Source organism: Carcharhinus amblyrhynchos, chromosome 3, assembly GCF_965287045.1.
Source record: "Carcharhinus amblyrhynchos chromosome 3, sCarAmb.v2.hapA, whole genome shotgun sequence".
In the NCBI taxonomy this organism is placed as follows: domain Eukaryota; kingdom Metazoa; phylum Chordata; class Chondrichthyes; order Carcharhiniformes; family Carcharhinidae; genus Carcharhinus; species Carcharhinus amblyrhynchos.
In genome coordinates, this window is record NC_137326.1 from 87,937,311 (window position 1) to 87,954,511 (window position 17,201).

A 17,201-nucleotide genomic window follows, 5' to 3' on the forward strand; every position below is an offset into this window, starting at 1 on the left:
GCAACCATTGAATGCACTGGGGTGGGGGCACGTGTGAACCCCGCTCATAGTTTCACAAGTGAATCATGTCTGAATAGCATGCCACAGGCACTCTGACCAGCTGCTGCTTTATTTACCACTTCATGCTCCTCAATTCCCTATTCTCTTCCTTTTAGGATATACCCTCAGCACCCTCCTCCTCCGAGAACCTAGTATTCATCAGTGTACTATTTTATTAGATTTATGACACAGAAGGAGTTGATTGAAAAAGAGCCATCCAGCTTAATTCTACTTCCCAGCTCTTAATTTGTAGCCCAGTGGTTTATATCACTCCATGTATCTATCCAAGTATTTTTACTATGTAATGAGAGTCTCTTTCAGACAGTGAGTTTCAACACCATCTGGCTGAAAATAATGCACTTCAACCTCCCGTCAATTCTTTTGCAAATTACACACTATTTATTCTGCTATGATGACTGACCTCTCTGGTGGGGATATATATAGCTCCTTCCTCTCCACTGTGCCTGACCTTTTCATAATTTTGTACACCTCAATTAAATCTCCCCTCAGCATGCCACATTCATATTGCACACCCTGGCTGGTGCACACTGAAGGATGCCTCTGCCTTTGACAGCCACTGGCAATGTGTGCCTGGCTGGTGCACTTGGCAGGAGGTTTCACCTGTGAGGCTGAAAATGTGAGTGACCTTCTGATGTGAAACTTGGCCTATCATGAGGCACTGGTGCTTGGTTATGTCCAGAGAGCTTATCCTCTGCCTATTAACCCTGTGTATGTATTCCGTGCTCATTTCCATTCCTTGTTGAGGAGAAGGCTCCTGCTTATACTGCTCTTACTGCTGGTGGTATTCCTACTGGGGGTGGTCTTATCCCTCATCTGAGGTCCAAGATGGAGCTGCATTTGTGGCTCCTGTGTTGATCTGAAGATTGTTAATCTGGAAATTAAACAGTATGGACTCCAGAGTAATGGAAATCACCTGAAAAGCAATGATGAAAACTATCGGTGAAATTTTAAGAGATTGATTCTAAGTTTCCAGCTCGCGTGAGTTCTTTATCCATTTCTGGACAGGTTTTCATGACCAATCTAATGTATTTAGTTGTTGAAAAAATGGTGTAGACCATTTCTAGCTACTACAGGCAGTAGGTTGGACTTAATTCACCAGCCAGCCTGTAGAGGGAGCTTATGCACACGTGCAGACCTCTGATTCTGCACATGCTCAAAAGTAACTGCAAGGGAGTGACAGACAGAGAGCTCTCAGTCTCAATGAGCTCCCCCAGTCCCTGCAATTGTGGGCAGCGTGGTAGCGCAGTAAGCAGCACTGCTGCTTCACAGCTCCAGGGACCTAGGTTCGATTCCCAGCTTGGGTCCTGTCTGTGTGGAGTTTGCACATTCTCTTCCTGTCTGCGTGGGTTTCTTCCAGGTGCTCCAGTTTCCTCCCACAGTCCAAAGACGTGCAGGTTAGGTTGATTGGCTATGCTAAAATTGCCCCTTAGTGTCCTGAGATATGTAGGTTAGAGTGATTAGTGGGCAAATGTGTAGGGATATGGGGGTAGGGCCTGGATGGGATTGTGGTCGGTGTAGACTCAATGGGCCAGATGGCCTCTTTCTGCACTCTAGGGATTCTATGATCACAGAACACATGACCCATAATGCATGGGCATCTAACAACGCTGCTATCCCCTCCCACTGCCCAAACTGATCAGGCCTCCCTCCCGATGCAGTCACATTGAAGAGCAGCTGCAGGCTATCCTCCACCACCCAATTGATCTGCCTCTTCATGCTCTGCCCTCATAGGCCTTGCACAGGCCTGGCCCCAGCCCCTGTCACTGCCTGCTGAGCATTGTCCAGGAACCCAGTCGGCAATGCCAGGCTGGCACTATCCAAGGGGCACCCTCCCCTTGCCCATGGCCTCCAGGCGGATCTGAAAGGCTTCAGGTTGCACCAGCAAGGCTAATAGAATAGTTCCTTGTTCATGAGGAGCAGATGGCAGGGCCATAAAGACGAGTGAGCTTGACAATTGAGCACTGTGCACACTAAATACATGCAAATCGTCATTATAATATATTTAAATAAATTATTTAACCTCTCATCCATTCCCAGCACGAGGCTGTCATAAAATAGCGAGAGCCACAAAATCGGCTATCATCCTGATTTCATGGCTCTCACATGATTATACCAGCTTGCTCTGCCAATCGATGGGCAGAGCAAGCCACAAAAATCCCACCCTATGATTTTGGATTTCTCTTTGTGCGTTTTAGTTACGGAGCTATGGTAATTTTGCACTTCTGGGACTGATCCTTGGTTGACTGGAGATTGTAATAATTGGTGAAGTGGGATAATAAGACTATATGATTTTCAATTGGTAGACATTAAAGGCACTAAAGGAGCTAGCAACATTCAGTTAAATTACTTTAAAAATAAGCTAACAAGAAGCAGTTTACACATATGAGATGCAGAGATTGATTCAAATAATTGATCATGATTATGAAACATAAATACTGATATTGTAAATGTTTTGTTGATTTTAAGGAGCATTGTTTGCTTTGGCCAAGAGCAGCTTACTGCTATGTATCGTGGTAAAAATCATTAGTGTGAAGCTATATTTCAAGAGAATATTTGAACCTTGAAAATATGCAGGTTTTATCAGTTAAAGTTTCAAATGGAAGAACATTTGGAACACTTAATCACATTTGATGAATAAGGTTTATTCTTTGTCCAGACAAGATGGACTGGTGCCCAGACATGGTGTCACAAGTTTGTCTGGTTAGACAGTGACTTTTGGGAATCCGTGAGAATGTTAATTTGAACACTGGGCTGACGATCTTTGGTTTTTAGGCAACCAGGGTGTTGGGGGGGGGTGGTTGGGCGTGGGTGGGGTGGCAGTCAGCCAAGACATGAGTTAGCTTCCGGATTTCATGGACTAACAAAATACCATTATGCTGTGGAGTGAAATGCAATTGACCAGAGTATTTGACATGTCTTATTGTTGGTTTGTGTATCTTGAAGATGATTGAGTTAGAGTTATTGTAAGGCAGGAATGATTGACAAGAAAAATTTGTCATTGATTTTTTTTGATTGTATTGTTAGAATCGTAGGAGATATTTTGATGTTCTATGTCAGAGCTATTCAACTTTTTTGATCATCCCTCGGCAGCTGCTGGTTTAAATAAAATTACATTTTTATACAAGGAAACACTGGCTTTTATTGTCTGAGTTTTCCCGACGGTGCTGGTTACCTCAGGTACTCCGTCAACAGTTGGATACAGAACATAACATGTGTTGATATGTTTGATTCTTCATTGAAACAAGGTACATTCCTGTTGGGAGATATTAACATACCAATCAGTTAAAGGGGCTGGTTGACCAGGATTGGCTCCATGCAGCTGAAATATTGTTGTTGGCTCTATGCTCCTAAGGGCACTGGGGCCTGGAGAATACCCTTATACATTAACTCCATGCTGCTAAGAGTTAAAGCACAGGAAAGCCCAGGGGTAGGGAATGCTCCATATTGTTGAGGAGATGGAGGCTCAGCGAAGACCAGTGTAGCTTTTGGTAGCAGCATGGCTGAGAAACTAGGACTGTGCCTATGATTAGACATTGGACTGTAGTCTGACCATCACAGGATGGCGCGCTCTCAAGAACTGGTCAGCTTTCCTGGAAGAAAAGTTCAAGAAGGTTGGGCCTATGAGCAGATTTAAGAGAAGCCTGGGATAGTGAACCTTTTTTATTAAGACTGTGGAACATGAGGACAACTTTCATCAGCTGGGGATTTGACTAGTCCTTTGAAAGAGAGGAGATGAAATCCTTGTGAGGAAAACAGTCTTAAATAATTCTTGTAACTCAGTGATCTGTGGGATCTGGATAGGTTGCTGACTACATTTCTGGGGTCAGTTTTCATTCTGACTGTCATTGAATGTGCAGTTTTTGGTGTAGTTGATCATAGTTCACCTGTTACTTCATGTTTACCTCATGTTATTCTGTATGTTCGAATATAAGGTAGAGAGTATTGACTGTTTTCCTTGCTGTAAAATGTCATCTGTTTATTTAAAACCTTGAAATAAATTTATCAATTTGTTTAAAACCAACAAATCATCTCTTAGTAAGTAGCTGTGATTTCAAATTTTGCTGATTTTAACAAAAAAAAAGTCCCTAACTGAATTGTGTCAAAATTGCAGGTCTCACCCTGAAGTGTATCACAATTTGGGTTCTGGTCTGGTGTCATAATGTGCACTTGGAAAAAGTCCTCTCTAAAAAGTTGTTTATCTTAGTAAAGAATCAGGTGAGAAATCTCAGTATTTAAAGGATTTCTTGCACATCAAAAACTCAGTCCCATCAAATCCTTTCTTCCAGCTTGGATTTCTTTGGCAAGTTCCATGAAGCCCAGCAAACCTGAGCACACACCTTAAATGATGTGGAGATGCTGGCGTTGGACGGGGGTAAACACAGTAAGTAGTCTCACAACACCAGGCTAAAGTCCAATAGGTTTATTTGGAGGTAAACGCCACTAGCTTTCGGACTTTAACCTGGTGTTGTGAGACTCCTTACACACGTCTTAAAGTCAGGCTTAGGGATTAAAGAGGCTGATAAATTATCATATTTGAATTGTCAACCTACACTTCCATGGGGGTTTACCTTTAATATGCTAAGATTAAAGGTAAATGTCTGTACTCTGCTGCCAGTTTTCTGACAAGCCAGTGATTTCAGCGCATCCAATCAACCCACTCACAAACCCACCAAAGTTATCAGGTTAAAATTCTAAACTAAGAGTCACAGTGTTGGAATAAGGGAATGGTATTTAAGGTAAAGAGAAATTCCTTCACTTGGAGTTGTGAATTCTCTATCCTTGAGGGAAGTTGATGCTGAGTTATTGAGTATAGTCAAGGTAGAGATTCATAGACTTTTGGGTACTGAGGGATTCAAGGGATATTATGGATAGGACAGGAAAGTGGAGCTGATGCAGAAGATCAGCTGTTATCTTGTTGAATCATGGGGAAGTAATGATGGGCCGAATGTCCAATTCCTGCTCCCATTTTGTACATGCCTCCATTCTTTTGTATATTATTACATTCTCGTATTCCTATATGTGCACTCCATGGCTCACTCAGGAGCACTCTTGCCTCTGTGGGTTCACATTCTATTGCTGAACTTGAGCATGAAATTCCAGGCTGACATTCCGGTGCAGCTGGAGTGCTGTCTTTCAGATGAGATGTTAAACTGATGGCTTGTCTGCCCTGTCAGCTAGGCGTAAAAGAAAATCCATGATATCAGTCCAAAGAAGAACTGGAGGGCTATTCCTGATGTTTTAGCCAATATTTATCTTGCGATCAACATTGGAAAATGAGATTATCTTGTCATTATCACATTGCTGTTTGTGGGAGCTTGCTGTGCACAAATTAGCTGCCAGAAAAAAAGGTTTCCTACACTACAGTTCATAAACACTTCATCAGTACTTAATTGGCTAAAATTCACTTTGTTGTATCCTCTGGTCATGCTATATAAGTGCAAATCTTCATTTTTAATTAAACAAATTTTAATACGTATTTCCTTATGGCTGTAGGAGTTTTTTTGAATTTAATGTTTAGGTAGTGCTCCCAGGGAATTTTGACATGATCCTCGATGCAGTCAGGATCACAAATATATGTAGTATGTTGTATTCATTCTGGATAACTTGTAATATGGTTATTCTTCACATGTCAAAGGCCATGACTAACCTCTCCAAACTATTTGGACTGAAATCTGAACCACTGCAAATACTGACCCACATATTCTTGGCACATCCTAAATATGGGCGTGTTGTTCGGTGGGTGTCAGTTGGAGCCAAAGATCAGAAACAGAAGGGAATGAGAACACGAGGCAGAAACAAGCAGCATTGAAATGAAGAGGCGTAGCAAGGAGTGAAAAAATAAAGTTTTTCCAGGAATTGCAGTAAACAGAAGAGTGAGAGGAACAAAAAAAGGGGAAAGGGAGAAAGTGGAAGTCAAGGGAGCAGAAATGCAAAGTAAGAGAAAATGTATAAAAAATTTCCATTATTGACTGATTTGCACTTGTGCATTTCGAGCATAATAGAACAAAGATAAAACATTTTATTTGACTTTCCCTATGTATGATGCTATTTTGTTTTGGAAAAATTTACAGTAATTACATTAGTCTAACTGTGCTGCTATTAGTGCTGTAACCTGAGATTTTATACCTTGTCATTTGAACAGTGTGTTGAGCTCACATCAGCATTAACATTGATTAAAATGAGAGCAAAGTGTAAGTTCTGCTTTAACTGTGTGTTAATGGAGGAAGGTTGCACTCAGTAAAGGAACTTACCAAACTCATCTGCCTCAGTATAATATGGTAAGATTGTATTCCTGTGTTATATATAGCAACCATGATGAAATCAAACAGCGAGCAGAATATCATAAATTATCTGGTCCCTTCTCAGTGACAGGAAGCAGGCTGCTTGTACCTTGGTAGAGAATGCATGTTCTGTTATCAAAGGCAGAGTCTTAAATTTGATCGAAAAGAAGTCATTAAATTAGAAAGGTCATTCTGTGATTGTTGCTGAACATTGGAAGAACGATATCCCATTCATGGACAATATAATGTCAGCTTCTGATCTGTTCATTTTCAAATAGTTTTTAGATCTGTTTAAAAACTCTACATTTGAAATAAGGAAGCATCATCTCTGTTTACAAAGTTATGAGCTCATCCAGCTCATGGGGGTAATAATGTTTGAAAATACCTCGTCATTTAAAAAAACCTATTGTGTTATTATTTAAACATTTAAAGAAAACATCAATGTGACCATTTCTCTGTGCACAAGCTAAAATAACTCAGTAGTATTGCAAGAATCTATTTGAGGAAATTTCATGCATTGTATGATCAAATATAGTCCTAGGTGCTCAGTGTTGAAGTGAAAACATAATAATTTATTAGCATAGTTTTTAGTGTGGGACAGGGACCTGAGGTAGGTGTGTTGTAGTTAACAAGTATACAGATAAATTTGTCTCAAAAAAGATGTAACAAGAGATTAACACAAACTGTTATGGGCTTTGAATCCTAGGCAAATAGAATCATTTCAAAAAGATGGAATAGAAATTCAATTCATCCATAGATATTTTATAAGAATCGTTACCGTAAGGTATTATTTTCCAAGGAAATACGCAATAATCATGTCAGTTAATCAACCATGTCAACTGAGGCAGTGGCATACTGGTATTGTCACTGCATTTGTAATCCAGAGACCTAGGGTAATTCTCTGTGGAGCCAGATTCAAATCCCAACATGGTTGGTGGTGAAATTTGAATTCAATAAAAATCTGAAATTGGTTCACTAATGTCCTCACCTGCTGTGGCATGAATATGACCCCAGATACTGAGCAATGTGATTGACTGTTAAATGCCCTCAGGGATTAAGTGCTGGCCTAGCAAAACTCACATCCCAGGAATGAAATAAGGAAAAAAAGATAGAAATTTTCTATGACCTGTCATGCATTTTACCTGCATTTGAAAGCTGATACAGCCCAAATTAGGGACAGTTCAGCAGGGGCCTGGAATTGCTAACCTTTGAATCTGTGACTATTTGACTGAAATGCAGATGCATGAACCCTATGTGAGTAGACTATTTTGACCATTGTAAATTCTGGCCCAAAAGAATATTCCAAAAATGTACTATGGCCTAAGGATGCTATTTGTTGTGATGTTACAGGTATAAATAATGATTCTATTTATACAGTTTGCATGGACTGGATTTTCATTAACACGATAGAAAGGTAATGTCAAGGATTTCCACCATTCACATGACCACGCAATAAATTACCTTGGACTATTCCATATTATTTATGTAAGGTGGATGGGTTTATAATTGTGTCACTGCTCCTAACAAACTATCTGCCCATTGAGAGAGGGAAAGGCTGAGGTGATGCAACATGCAAAAGGACATGTATATCAGTGTTGTGCATTGTAAAGCAATGCATCTTAGTGTGATTAGTTTCATGATGTGCTGTGACATCACCAGAAGCATTCGTGGGGTTCCATCTTTCTTCCATCTTAGACTGTGAAGCAACACTTATCTCAATAAACTCTGAATTGTTGGTTAAGTAATCCATGGGGCAATCCATTATTTTGATCTTTGCCAAAGAAGGGTGTAAAGCCTCAAAACACAACAGGAACAAAGCTGGTGATGAGGGTGGCATAGTGGTTAGCACTGCTGCTTCACAGAGTCAGGAACCTGGGTTTGATTCCTGGCTTGGGTCGCTATCTGTGTGGAGTTTGCACATTCTCCCTGTGTCTGTGTGGGTTTCCTCCTGCATTTTGAAATGGTTTGGTGCATTGACCCAAACAGGTGCCAGAGCATGGCGACTAGGGGAATTTCACAGTAACTTCATTGCGGTATTAATCTAAGCCTGACTTGCGACAAATAAATACATTTTTTAATGGTTCATCTTCCAGTCAGGCCATCGACAAAGATCAGTTTTAAACAAAACTGGTGTTGAGAAAATAGACTTGGACTTCTGGTCAAGAATTGATTTTCAGGGAATCACCATTCAAAAGAGTGGTAAATTTAGCTCTGGGAACAAGGTTTTTTTTTTCACAGTTGCTGCAGGTGAACATTAACTTTTAAGTTTAAAAAAAGCACTTTCAACTGTTCCATTTTTTTATTAATCGGTACATCCTCGAGGAAGCTCAGAGAATGAGAATGCAGGAAAAGTAGTAGTTGGTGAATATAGTGGCAGTATTGCTGAATTAAAAAAAAAATCAGTGGGCTCAAAATCCTCCAGAAAATGAGCAAATAATATAAATAAGGCAGTAGGACTAAAATCAATGAGTTTGCTTACTGAAATTGGAATCTTTCCGACTGTGCACTATCACACGTGACAGCAACGGGGATTGGTGTCTCAGTGAGAGAGAGAGAGAGAAAATCCTGCTTACTCAACAAAATGCAACCATAGCAAAGATAAATCAGAATTTAAGTTAAAATCTTCTGGTTTAAAGGCAGATTGGTATTTGCTATGAAAATAAATCGAAAGGAAAAGATTCAGAATTTCTTTTTCTCTTAAAGTCACAGTCCAGCTGAGAAATAATTTAAAGAAACAGCAAAAGAGATAAAATAAATTAAATTTAGAAAAGAAAAAGAAAGAGGGGAGAAAAAGTTAAAGAAGTACTACCTAAGAATTAGTACTGCAATGTCATGCAAAGACTGTGTTTAAAGCAGATGTGAAAACATGGAATGCTTATGAAGAGAGATTTCAATGTTATCTTGGAGCAAACAGGATACCAGATGATCTTAAGGAAATCACTTTGTTTAGCATAGTAGGATGTAAAACCCACAAAGCCTTGTTCATCCCGAAGAGCCTGGGGGAACATCCTGTGAGGAACTGACCCAGATTCTCGGAAGCCACTTTTCACATAAATCACTGATAATTGCTGAGAAATTCAGATTCTATAGATGGAGTAAGACAAGGGCAAAAATATATCACAATTCATAGCAATATGAAGAAGGTTAGCAAAGAAGCTGTTTTGGTCCCCGTATTTGCAAAAGGATATATTGGCCTTGGAGGGAGTACAGAGAAGGTTCACCAGGCTGATACCAGAGATGAGGGGGTTAGCTTATGAAGAGAGATTGAATAGATTGGGTCTGTACTTGTTAGAGCTTAGAAGGCTGAGGGGGGAATCTTATAGAGACTTACAGATAATGAAGGGGCTAGATAGGGTAGAGGTAGAGAGATTCTTCCCGCTTAGAAAGGATAGCAGAACAAGTGGGGGGGGGGGTAGTTTAGAACGGAGTTGAGGAGAAACTTCTTCACTCAAAGAGTGGTAAATCTCTGGAATTCTGTGCCCATTGAAGTGGTGGAGGCTACCTCGTTGAATATATTTAAGTCACGGATAGATAGATTTCTGATAGACAAGGGAATTAAGGGTTATGGGGAGAAGACGGGAAAGTGGAACTGATTCACTTCAGATCAGCCATAATCTTATTGAATGGCGGGGCAGGCTCGAGGGGCTAGATGGCCTACTCCTGCTCCTATTTCTTATGTTCTTATCCATCCACCAACAAATTGGGAGACAGGCAAGTACAGTCACTGACACATGACATGCATCCAAAGATGAAGGTCTATTATTCACAAGAATAAATAACTTTCTCATGTCCTACTGGAACATGGCCTATGCCACTACATAAAATTCACTGGCAATGTTATTCCTAAGAAAGAAACGGAATATTAAATTTTGTTTACTCACATCACCTGACCCGAGAACAATAATAGAGCAACAACAGGCACAAGTTACTTATGGTTAACAAACACTGAAAGTGAAGAGTTTTAAATGAGGAAGAAGAGTTTTGGCAAGAAAGCACTCTATTAGTGAGAAGTGGTTACCTGCAAACATTCTAACTAATACAGGGCTGATTTCTTATACAGTGCGACTTTAAGACAGGAGAATATGACAGAGTGCACACAGATCCAATCCTCACTGCAAAAAGTGAATTTGCGGAGACAGTATCGGAAAGACAGACACCCAAGGTTGTGAAATCTCAGAACCAAGGATTACTATAGAACCATGTTCAGATGCTCCTCCAGTACAACAACCAACCTCTCTGGAAGCTGACAGCGAAGCAACTTCACAAGGTGAAGTACCTGATATTTGTATGTGGGGTAGGCTATCAAGGATGCTGAATATCAGACTCCAGAATGTTTTATCTCACCAATACGAAATTGGCATCCATCAAAAAGACTTTGCATTAATTGTATCTATGTAGGTAATAATACTTGGTAATACTTGGTATGTTCTTATGTTCTTATCGCTTTTCTACCTTAGACTTTGAGGAAACAACACCTACCTCAATAAACTCTGACTTGTTGATTAAATAATCCATGGTATACTACTTATACTTCTGTTCTTTGCTGTTGAAGAGGCTAAATCCCTGAAACATCTCAATAAGTTGAGTCAACAAAGATCATTTGAAAAAGATGCAGCCTCAAGGAACAAGAGCAGGGAGAGCAGCATTAGTGGATAATTTACAATCAAAAATTAGGTCAAGGAAACACCGTCCCTTGAAGACTGAGTCATGGAGTAGTGGCCAGGTGTTTTGGAGAGCAAGATAGCTGAGACAGTCATGGGTATCTTTGCCATCTCATTTAAAACTGGATAATCACAAAGTACCTTGATGAGCTCATAAGCTCGACAAAGATACGTGAAAGCCATAGTCCCCATGCACATCCTGAAAGAACAATAGAATGATGAGCACTATAATATGCACAGCAAATGTCAGCAGCTGCACACAACTACCACAGCATTGTGTCATCTCTTGGTACCTGACCAAAGGAGAGATGATTCATGATGTCTGCAGTTGAAAGTAGTAATATGATGGTCTAAATGCAGACATCTGGATAAAATTAATTGTTTGTGTCAATCATTTCTGTTTTGATGTGTCTCCTTGCAAATGAAAAGGTTACACACTGTCAGCAGCAAACTGCCTTGGGAAGAACTGGCAAAGGGAGACCAATAAGTATTCACAAGGAGCAAGCGTTTCAACTCCAAAAGAGAGATGCACAAAAAAGGCAGTGAGAGATGGGGTAGTCATGGTGTGAGATGTCAAGAAGAGATTACTAATGAGAGACGCAATCTACAGTGCACTGAATAATTAGTCTCCTGGCCCAAATTTATCGCTGATACATTATGAACTGTGATATCTTAATACTGATATATAAAATTCAATCTCCATAAAATAAGTTTTCATTTGTTTCCCTGCTGGGTGGATGCTGAATGTTTAGAAGTTCAGCCTGGCACATCTAATTTGACACCTTTGCCAACTTCATCAAACATCTTTCTTATTTGGGCATCAATCCAGAAACACTTGCTCAGAAGGATTTAATTAGTTAGAGGGCATTTCAATGGATGATGGATTGGACATAAATGAATAGGAACAACCTAGGAATCTGATTTCAAGTCATTTCCAAGACATAAAACTGGAATAGGTGCATTATTCTCATGTGAAGGCACAGTGCAAATTGTATTCATAGGCAGAGGTTAATATGGCCCTCTCAAATGGCTTGTGAAGCAGGTGGGGTGGCAATAGATTTGTGATAGGATGTGTTGGAACAGAAATCCAATGGTACTATGTTGGGGTCCACACTATGCTAATGGTAGAAAACCATCAAAACCATTGTTGCTACAATGATGTGTAAAGCCAGTTGTGCTCAGTGTGCAGATAATCATTTCAATTAGCCTACAGTTTAATGGTGCCTTTTAAATTTAATGAGAAGCACACATGGAAACAGATTGTCAAATACCTGACTACTTAAAACTGGAGTTGCCTGAAGCCCTGGACGAACCTGTATCTGGGCTCACTATTGCAGATGTTAGAACAGCTTTCTTGAAGGTCAACCCACAGAAAGCAATTGGCCCAGATGGGATACCCGGACGTGCACTCAGATCCTGCGTGGATCAGCTGGTGGAGGTATTCACAGACATCTTCAAACTCTCTTTACAACAATCTGAGGTCCCTATCTGCTTAAGGAAGATGACCATTATTCCGGTTCCTAAGAAAACCAAGCAGCGTGCCTTAATGACTATCAGTGCTCTGACATCCATCATTGTGAAGTACTTCAAAAGATTAGTCATGGCACGAATCAATTCCAGCCTCTCGGACTACCTGGACCCACTACAGTTTGCCTACTACTGCAACAGGTCCACAGCAGACACCATTTCCCTTGCCTGCGCTCCACCCTGGAACACCTAGATAACAAGGACACCTATGTTGGACTCTATTTATTGACTACAGGTCAGCCTTCAACACTATTATTCCCATGAAACTTATCTCCAAACTCTATGGTCTGGGCATCGGCTCCCCCCTCTGCAACTGGATCCTGAACTTCCTAACTCACAGACCACAATCAGTAAGGATAGGCAAAAACACTTCCTCCACGATCATCCTGAACACCCGTGCCCCACAAGGCTGTGTTCTCAGCCCCTACTATACTCCTTAAACACCTATGACTGTGTGGCCAAATCCCCATCAAATTCAATTTTCAAGTTTGCTGATGACACCGCTGTAGTGGGTTGGATCTCAAACAATGACGAGACAAAGCACAGGAATGAGATAGAGAATGTGGTGAACTGGTGTGACAGCAATAATCTCTCCCTCAATGTCAATAAAACAAAGGAGATTGTCATCGACTTCAGGAAGCGTAAAGGAGAACATGCCCCTGTCTACATCAATGGGGACGAAGTAGAAAGGGTCGAGAGCTTTGAGTTTTTAGGTGTCCAGATCATCAACAACCTGTCCTGGTCTCCCCGTGCTGACACAATAGTTAAGAAAGCCCACCAATGCCTCTACTTTCTCAGAAGACTAAGGAAATTTGTCATATCAGCTACTTTTACAGATACACCATAAAAAGCATTCTTTCTGATTGTATCAAGCTTGGTGTCACTCCTGTTCTGCCCAAGATCACAAGGATCTACAAAAGTTTGTGAATGTAGCTCAATCCATCATGCAAACCAGCCTCCCATCTGTCTACACTTTCTGCTTCCTCAGCAAAGCAGCCAGCATAATTAAGGACCCCACGCAGCCCGGACATTTTCTCTTCCACCTTCTTCCTTCGGGAAAAAGATACAAAATTCTGAGGTCACATACCAACCGACTCAAGAACAGCTTCTTCCCTGCTGCTGTCAGAGTTTGGAATGGACGTACCTTGCATTAAGTTGATCTTTCTCTGTAATCCAGTTATCACTGTAACACTACATTCTGCACTCCCTCATTTCCTTCTTATATGGAAGACATTCCTATTAGGATGCAAGATCAGAAACCCCAAGATGTGTTTTGAAGCCAGACTAGATTTTCTATTCTGGCATTAATGTGAGGGTAAGATGTTTCACTCTAGGCATAATTTTACTAACAAACCAGGGAGCTTTTATCAAAATAAATTTTATTTAACAACACAGTTTAACCATAACAAATGTTTTGTCCGTATAGAGCACAAGAATCAATACTTTTCACTGTATGTTAATACAAGCGACAATAATAAATCAAATCAAATCAAAGTCAAACTTAGGGAATGTCTCAAGTTCACAAATGGAAATCATCCATATTAGAGTTACCTTCATTATGATTTGGATCATTTGAGGAAAGGGAACAAGAGGTCATTGTCTCAATGTGGCATATGATGATGCTGTGCTACTTCGATATATTTTATGTTCAATGTGAGGTTGCTTTAAGAGGCAGTTTTTTTTACAAGAGTCAATTTGTCTGATAAGTCTGAAGCAGATACTAAGAATGTAAGCTCACAATTGATTTTAGCTAGGAATGTGTTTCTTTGTAGACTTAATGGATTTCTTATTTGTTTAGGTTCTCCTGGGATTTCAGGCTAGGTGTACAGAATCATGTAGTTAATAGGAGGAGCTAAGCTTGCAAGTAAGAAATACTGTTTCAATTTCATTTTATAATACAAGTAGTTGTTGCTCGAGGAAAACAGTATATCTGTCTCCTCCCTCTCCAAAGACTTTCTGAAAGCTTCAAAATCTGATAACGTAAGTCATAAGTATACTTGTGTTTGTTAAATAATTTTAAAGAGGGGTTTAAGTCTATAAGGGAACATTGCTTGAAGTTGAACTCATAGGTTAACAGTTAAGGATTGTCTTGCCATGTTTATGTATTGTTCAATTGTTAAATGTTAACTTAATTAATTTATTATGGCTAAACTGTGTTGTTAAATAAAATTTGTTTTGCTAAAAGCTCTCTGGTTTATTAGTAAAATTGTGCCTAGAGTGAAACATCTTACCCTCACATTAATGTCAGAATAGAAAATCTAGTCTGGCTTCAAAACACACCTTGGGGTTTCTGATCTGGTACCCTAATAGGAGTCTCTTCCACATGTGCTGAGGAGTAGGAGCATGTGGCCCTTCAATGAGGAACTAAAAGGTTAAGTCTTGTGGGTGTTCACTGAGAAACTGAGGATTGCTGATTGTGATTGCTGCCACTCAATCGGGAAAACTTGTTTCATTTGTGATTTGTTTTTGCTTCAGGCAGTTGCCTTTAGGGGATTGCCACTTTTATTTTGCTCCTATGTGTATAATTCAGTTTATTGGTTTAACTCTGAAGAGTTGCCTTGGGCAGAGCAGACTAGAGCAATGACCTGTCTGCAGCATTGCAGCAATCAGTTTTGCTGGACCCAGTGACTGTTGGCTTCTCATGTTATCTCCATCCAGGCTTCCAAGGGAAGATCTCACATATCCCTAGGGAAGGATACTTAGCTCCTTTCCCATTCAGCATGGAGGAAAATCATCAGGGAAGCATCTCTAGCACATGGGACCAACTTGTGCACTCCCACTGGAAGGTTTTTTGCTGTCTTTTGTTTTTGAGCCAGTGGGAGTGAGGGGTCTTGCAGCTGAATCAATAAGGCTTTACCATTGTCGCTCAGACAAGTGATTATGCATCTATATTTGTTAGCCTTTTACAAACATGTCAGTAGCTGCTTCTCTGTCAGGTGACACCAAAATCAGCACTTTATTGTCCCTGCCTGATCACATGATAAGATGGGCCCATGCCTCCATCATGTTAATTGGCCAGTTGTCATGGGATCATGGTCAATTGACCACATCCATTCAGATTGATTACAGCACCTGTTTCTGGGTTTGTGAAACACATTGCAGAATTAAATTCAGCCTATGTGTGGATAATTTAGGAGAGCTCCTTATATCCATCTGTAACACAATGAAGGAAACTTCAAGGCCACAGAGCATGTGACTGATCTGGAGAGTCTGCACTAAAAGGATGTCTGAAATACAGTTATGGCATCTGGAATGACAAGTACAACTTCTTCCTCAAATCATTTCCCAGGACTTCCAGAAGTTAATTGGGGCCACTCAGTCTGTTCTCCAGCTGATCGTAACTCGACATATGCCTCAAGCCATCACTACTGGGCTGGAATGAATAGTAATTAATGCGATTAGGTCTCGAGATTCTCTTCGATTTCACAATTTTATGAGGGGTCTTGGACTTTTATTTTTCTACATTAAAGATGCAACCCAAATACAGGGTTTTTTTATTGCAAATTAGAACAAAGGAGTTGATAGCAGCAGTCCACAAGTGTAGAACTATAGTTAACATGACAAAATTCTTGAAATGACAAGAATTGAATATGAAACTCCTTTCAGACTACAAGACAGATATTACCATGAAGAAAACAGTACAGGAAAGAAATTGAAAGAAAATTGTATGATAGACAAAAATTACTAATAGATTAACACTTTCAGTTAATGATGGGATTAATGTTTAGCTCACATGCAATGTAATTATAATGAGTGCATGTAAAATGGGCCAAAATTGACATGTTGAAATTTAAGGTGCAGCGTGGTATTTGGAAATGGCAGGAAGTAGATACATTTTGAAATATAATTCAATTTTCTTCTTTCCCATATAGGCATGTTGTCAAATCTAAATGATAGTGCCGTATTATGAACTCTCAGTACCAGCAGCTAGCTCTTATCAAGTATTTATCTTTTGAAAATCTGAGCATTCAGTAATGAGTACTCTAGTGTGGTAAAACTACAATTGCGCTTATTTCAAACTACAGATTAGTCAATAACTATTTTCTTCATAGTTGTTGGGAGGGTTATTTCTAATGAAGAAATTATTAGCTTTGGAAGTATTCAAGCTTGTATAATTGAATATTATTGGTAAACAATTTAGACTTGCACTCAAATTATTACAGTACTGGGAAATTAGGTGTTAGTTGTGGTTTATCTAAGTATCCTATTTTGTCAATGAGGCAGATAGTTTAAGGAGCACAACACATGCCCTCCAACAGCAGCTAGCTCTTACATTTTTCTTCTTATGATCTGAAGTGTGAGATGAATTTGAAACACAGATCTTAAAAGGAAGCTTGATTTTCAAACTAAAAACATTGACAATGAAGTAAAGCACATTGGAGATGGCATAAAAGTTCAAACGGAAGGAGCAAGCCAGATTTTGCTGAGGGAATTTGATGAAAAGCTGCAATACAAAGTCAAATTAGAGCTGTGACATTCTTCATTCATTGCCAAATGCTTTAAAACAGTAGATCAAATGGAGCACACATTTGATGTACGTCACAGAAATATGAAGCAAATTGATTCTATTCAGATTCAGGCGACAGAGGAAACTTTTAGATTCAAAGAAACAACAGCCAAGAGGAAAAAAGGTATTGTTACAAATGAGAGCAATATAAGTGAAATAAAATAT

At 39.8% G+C, this 17,201-nt stretch overlaps 1 protein-coding gene across 1 annotated transcript in view; it reads left to right on the forward strand.

The window, feature by feature from the left end:
• The first annotated feature begins 10,407 nt into the window (after positions 1 to 10,407).
• Positions 10,408 to 17,201, forward strand: part of si (sucrase-isomaltase) — a 237,232-nt gene continuing 230,438 nt past the window's right edge. The window contains exon 1 of the mRNA XM_080185474.1: positions 10,408 to 10,608. The gene's annotated coding sequence lies outside the window, so the exon portion shown is untranslated. The remainder of the gene's footprint in view (positions 10,609 to 17,201) is intronic.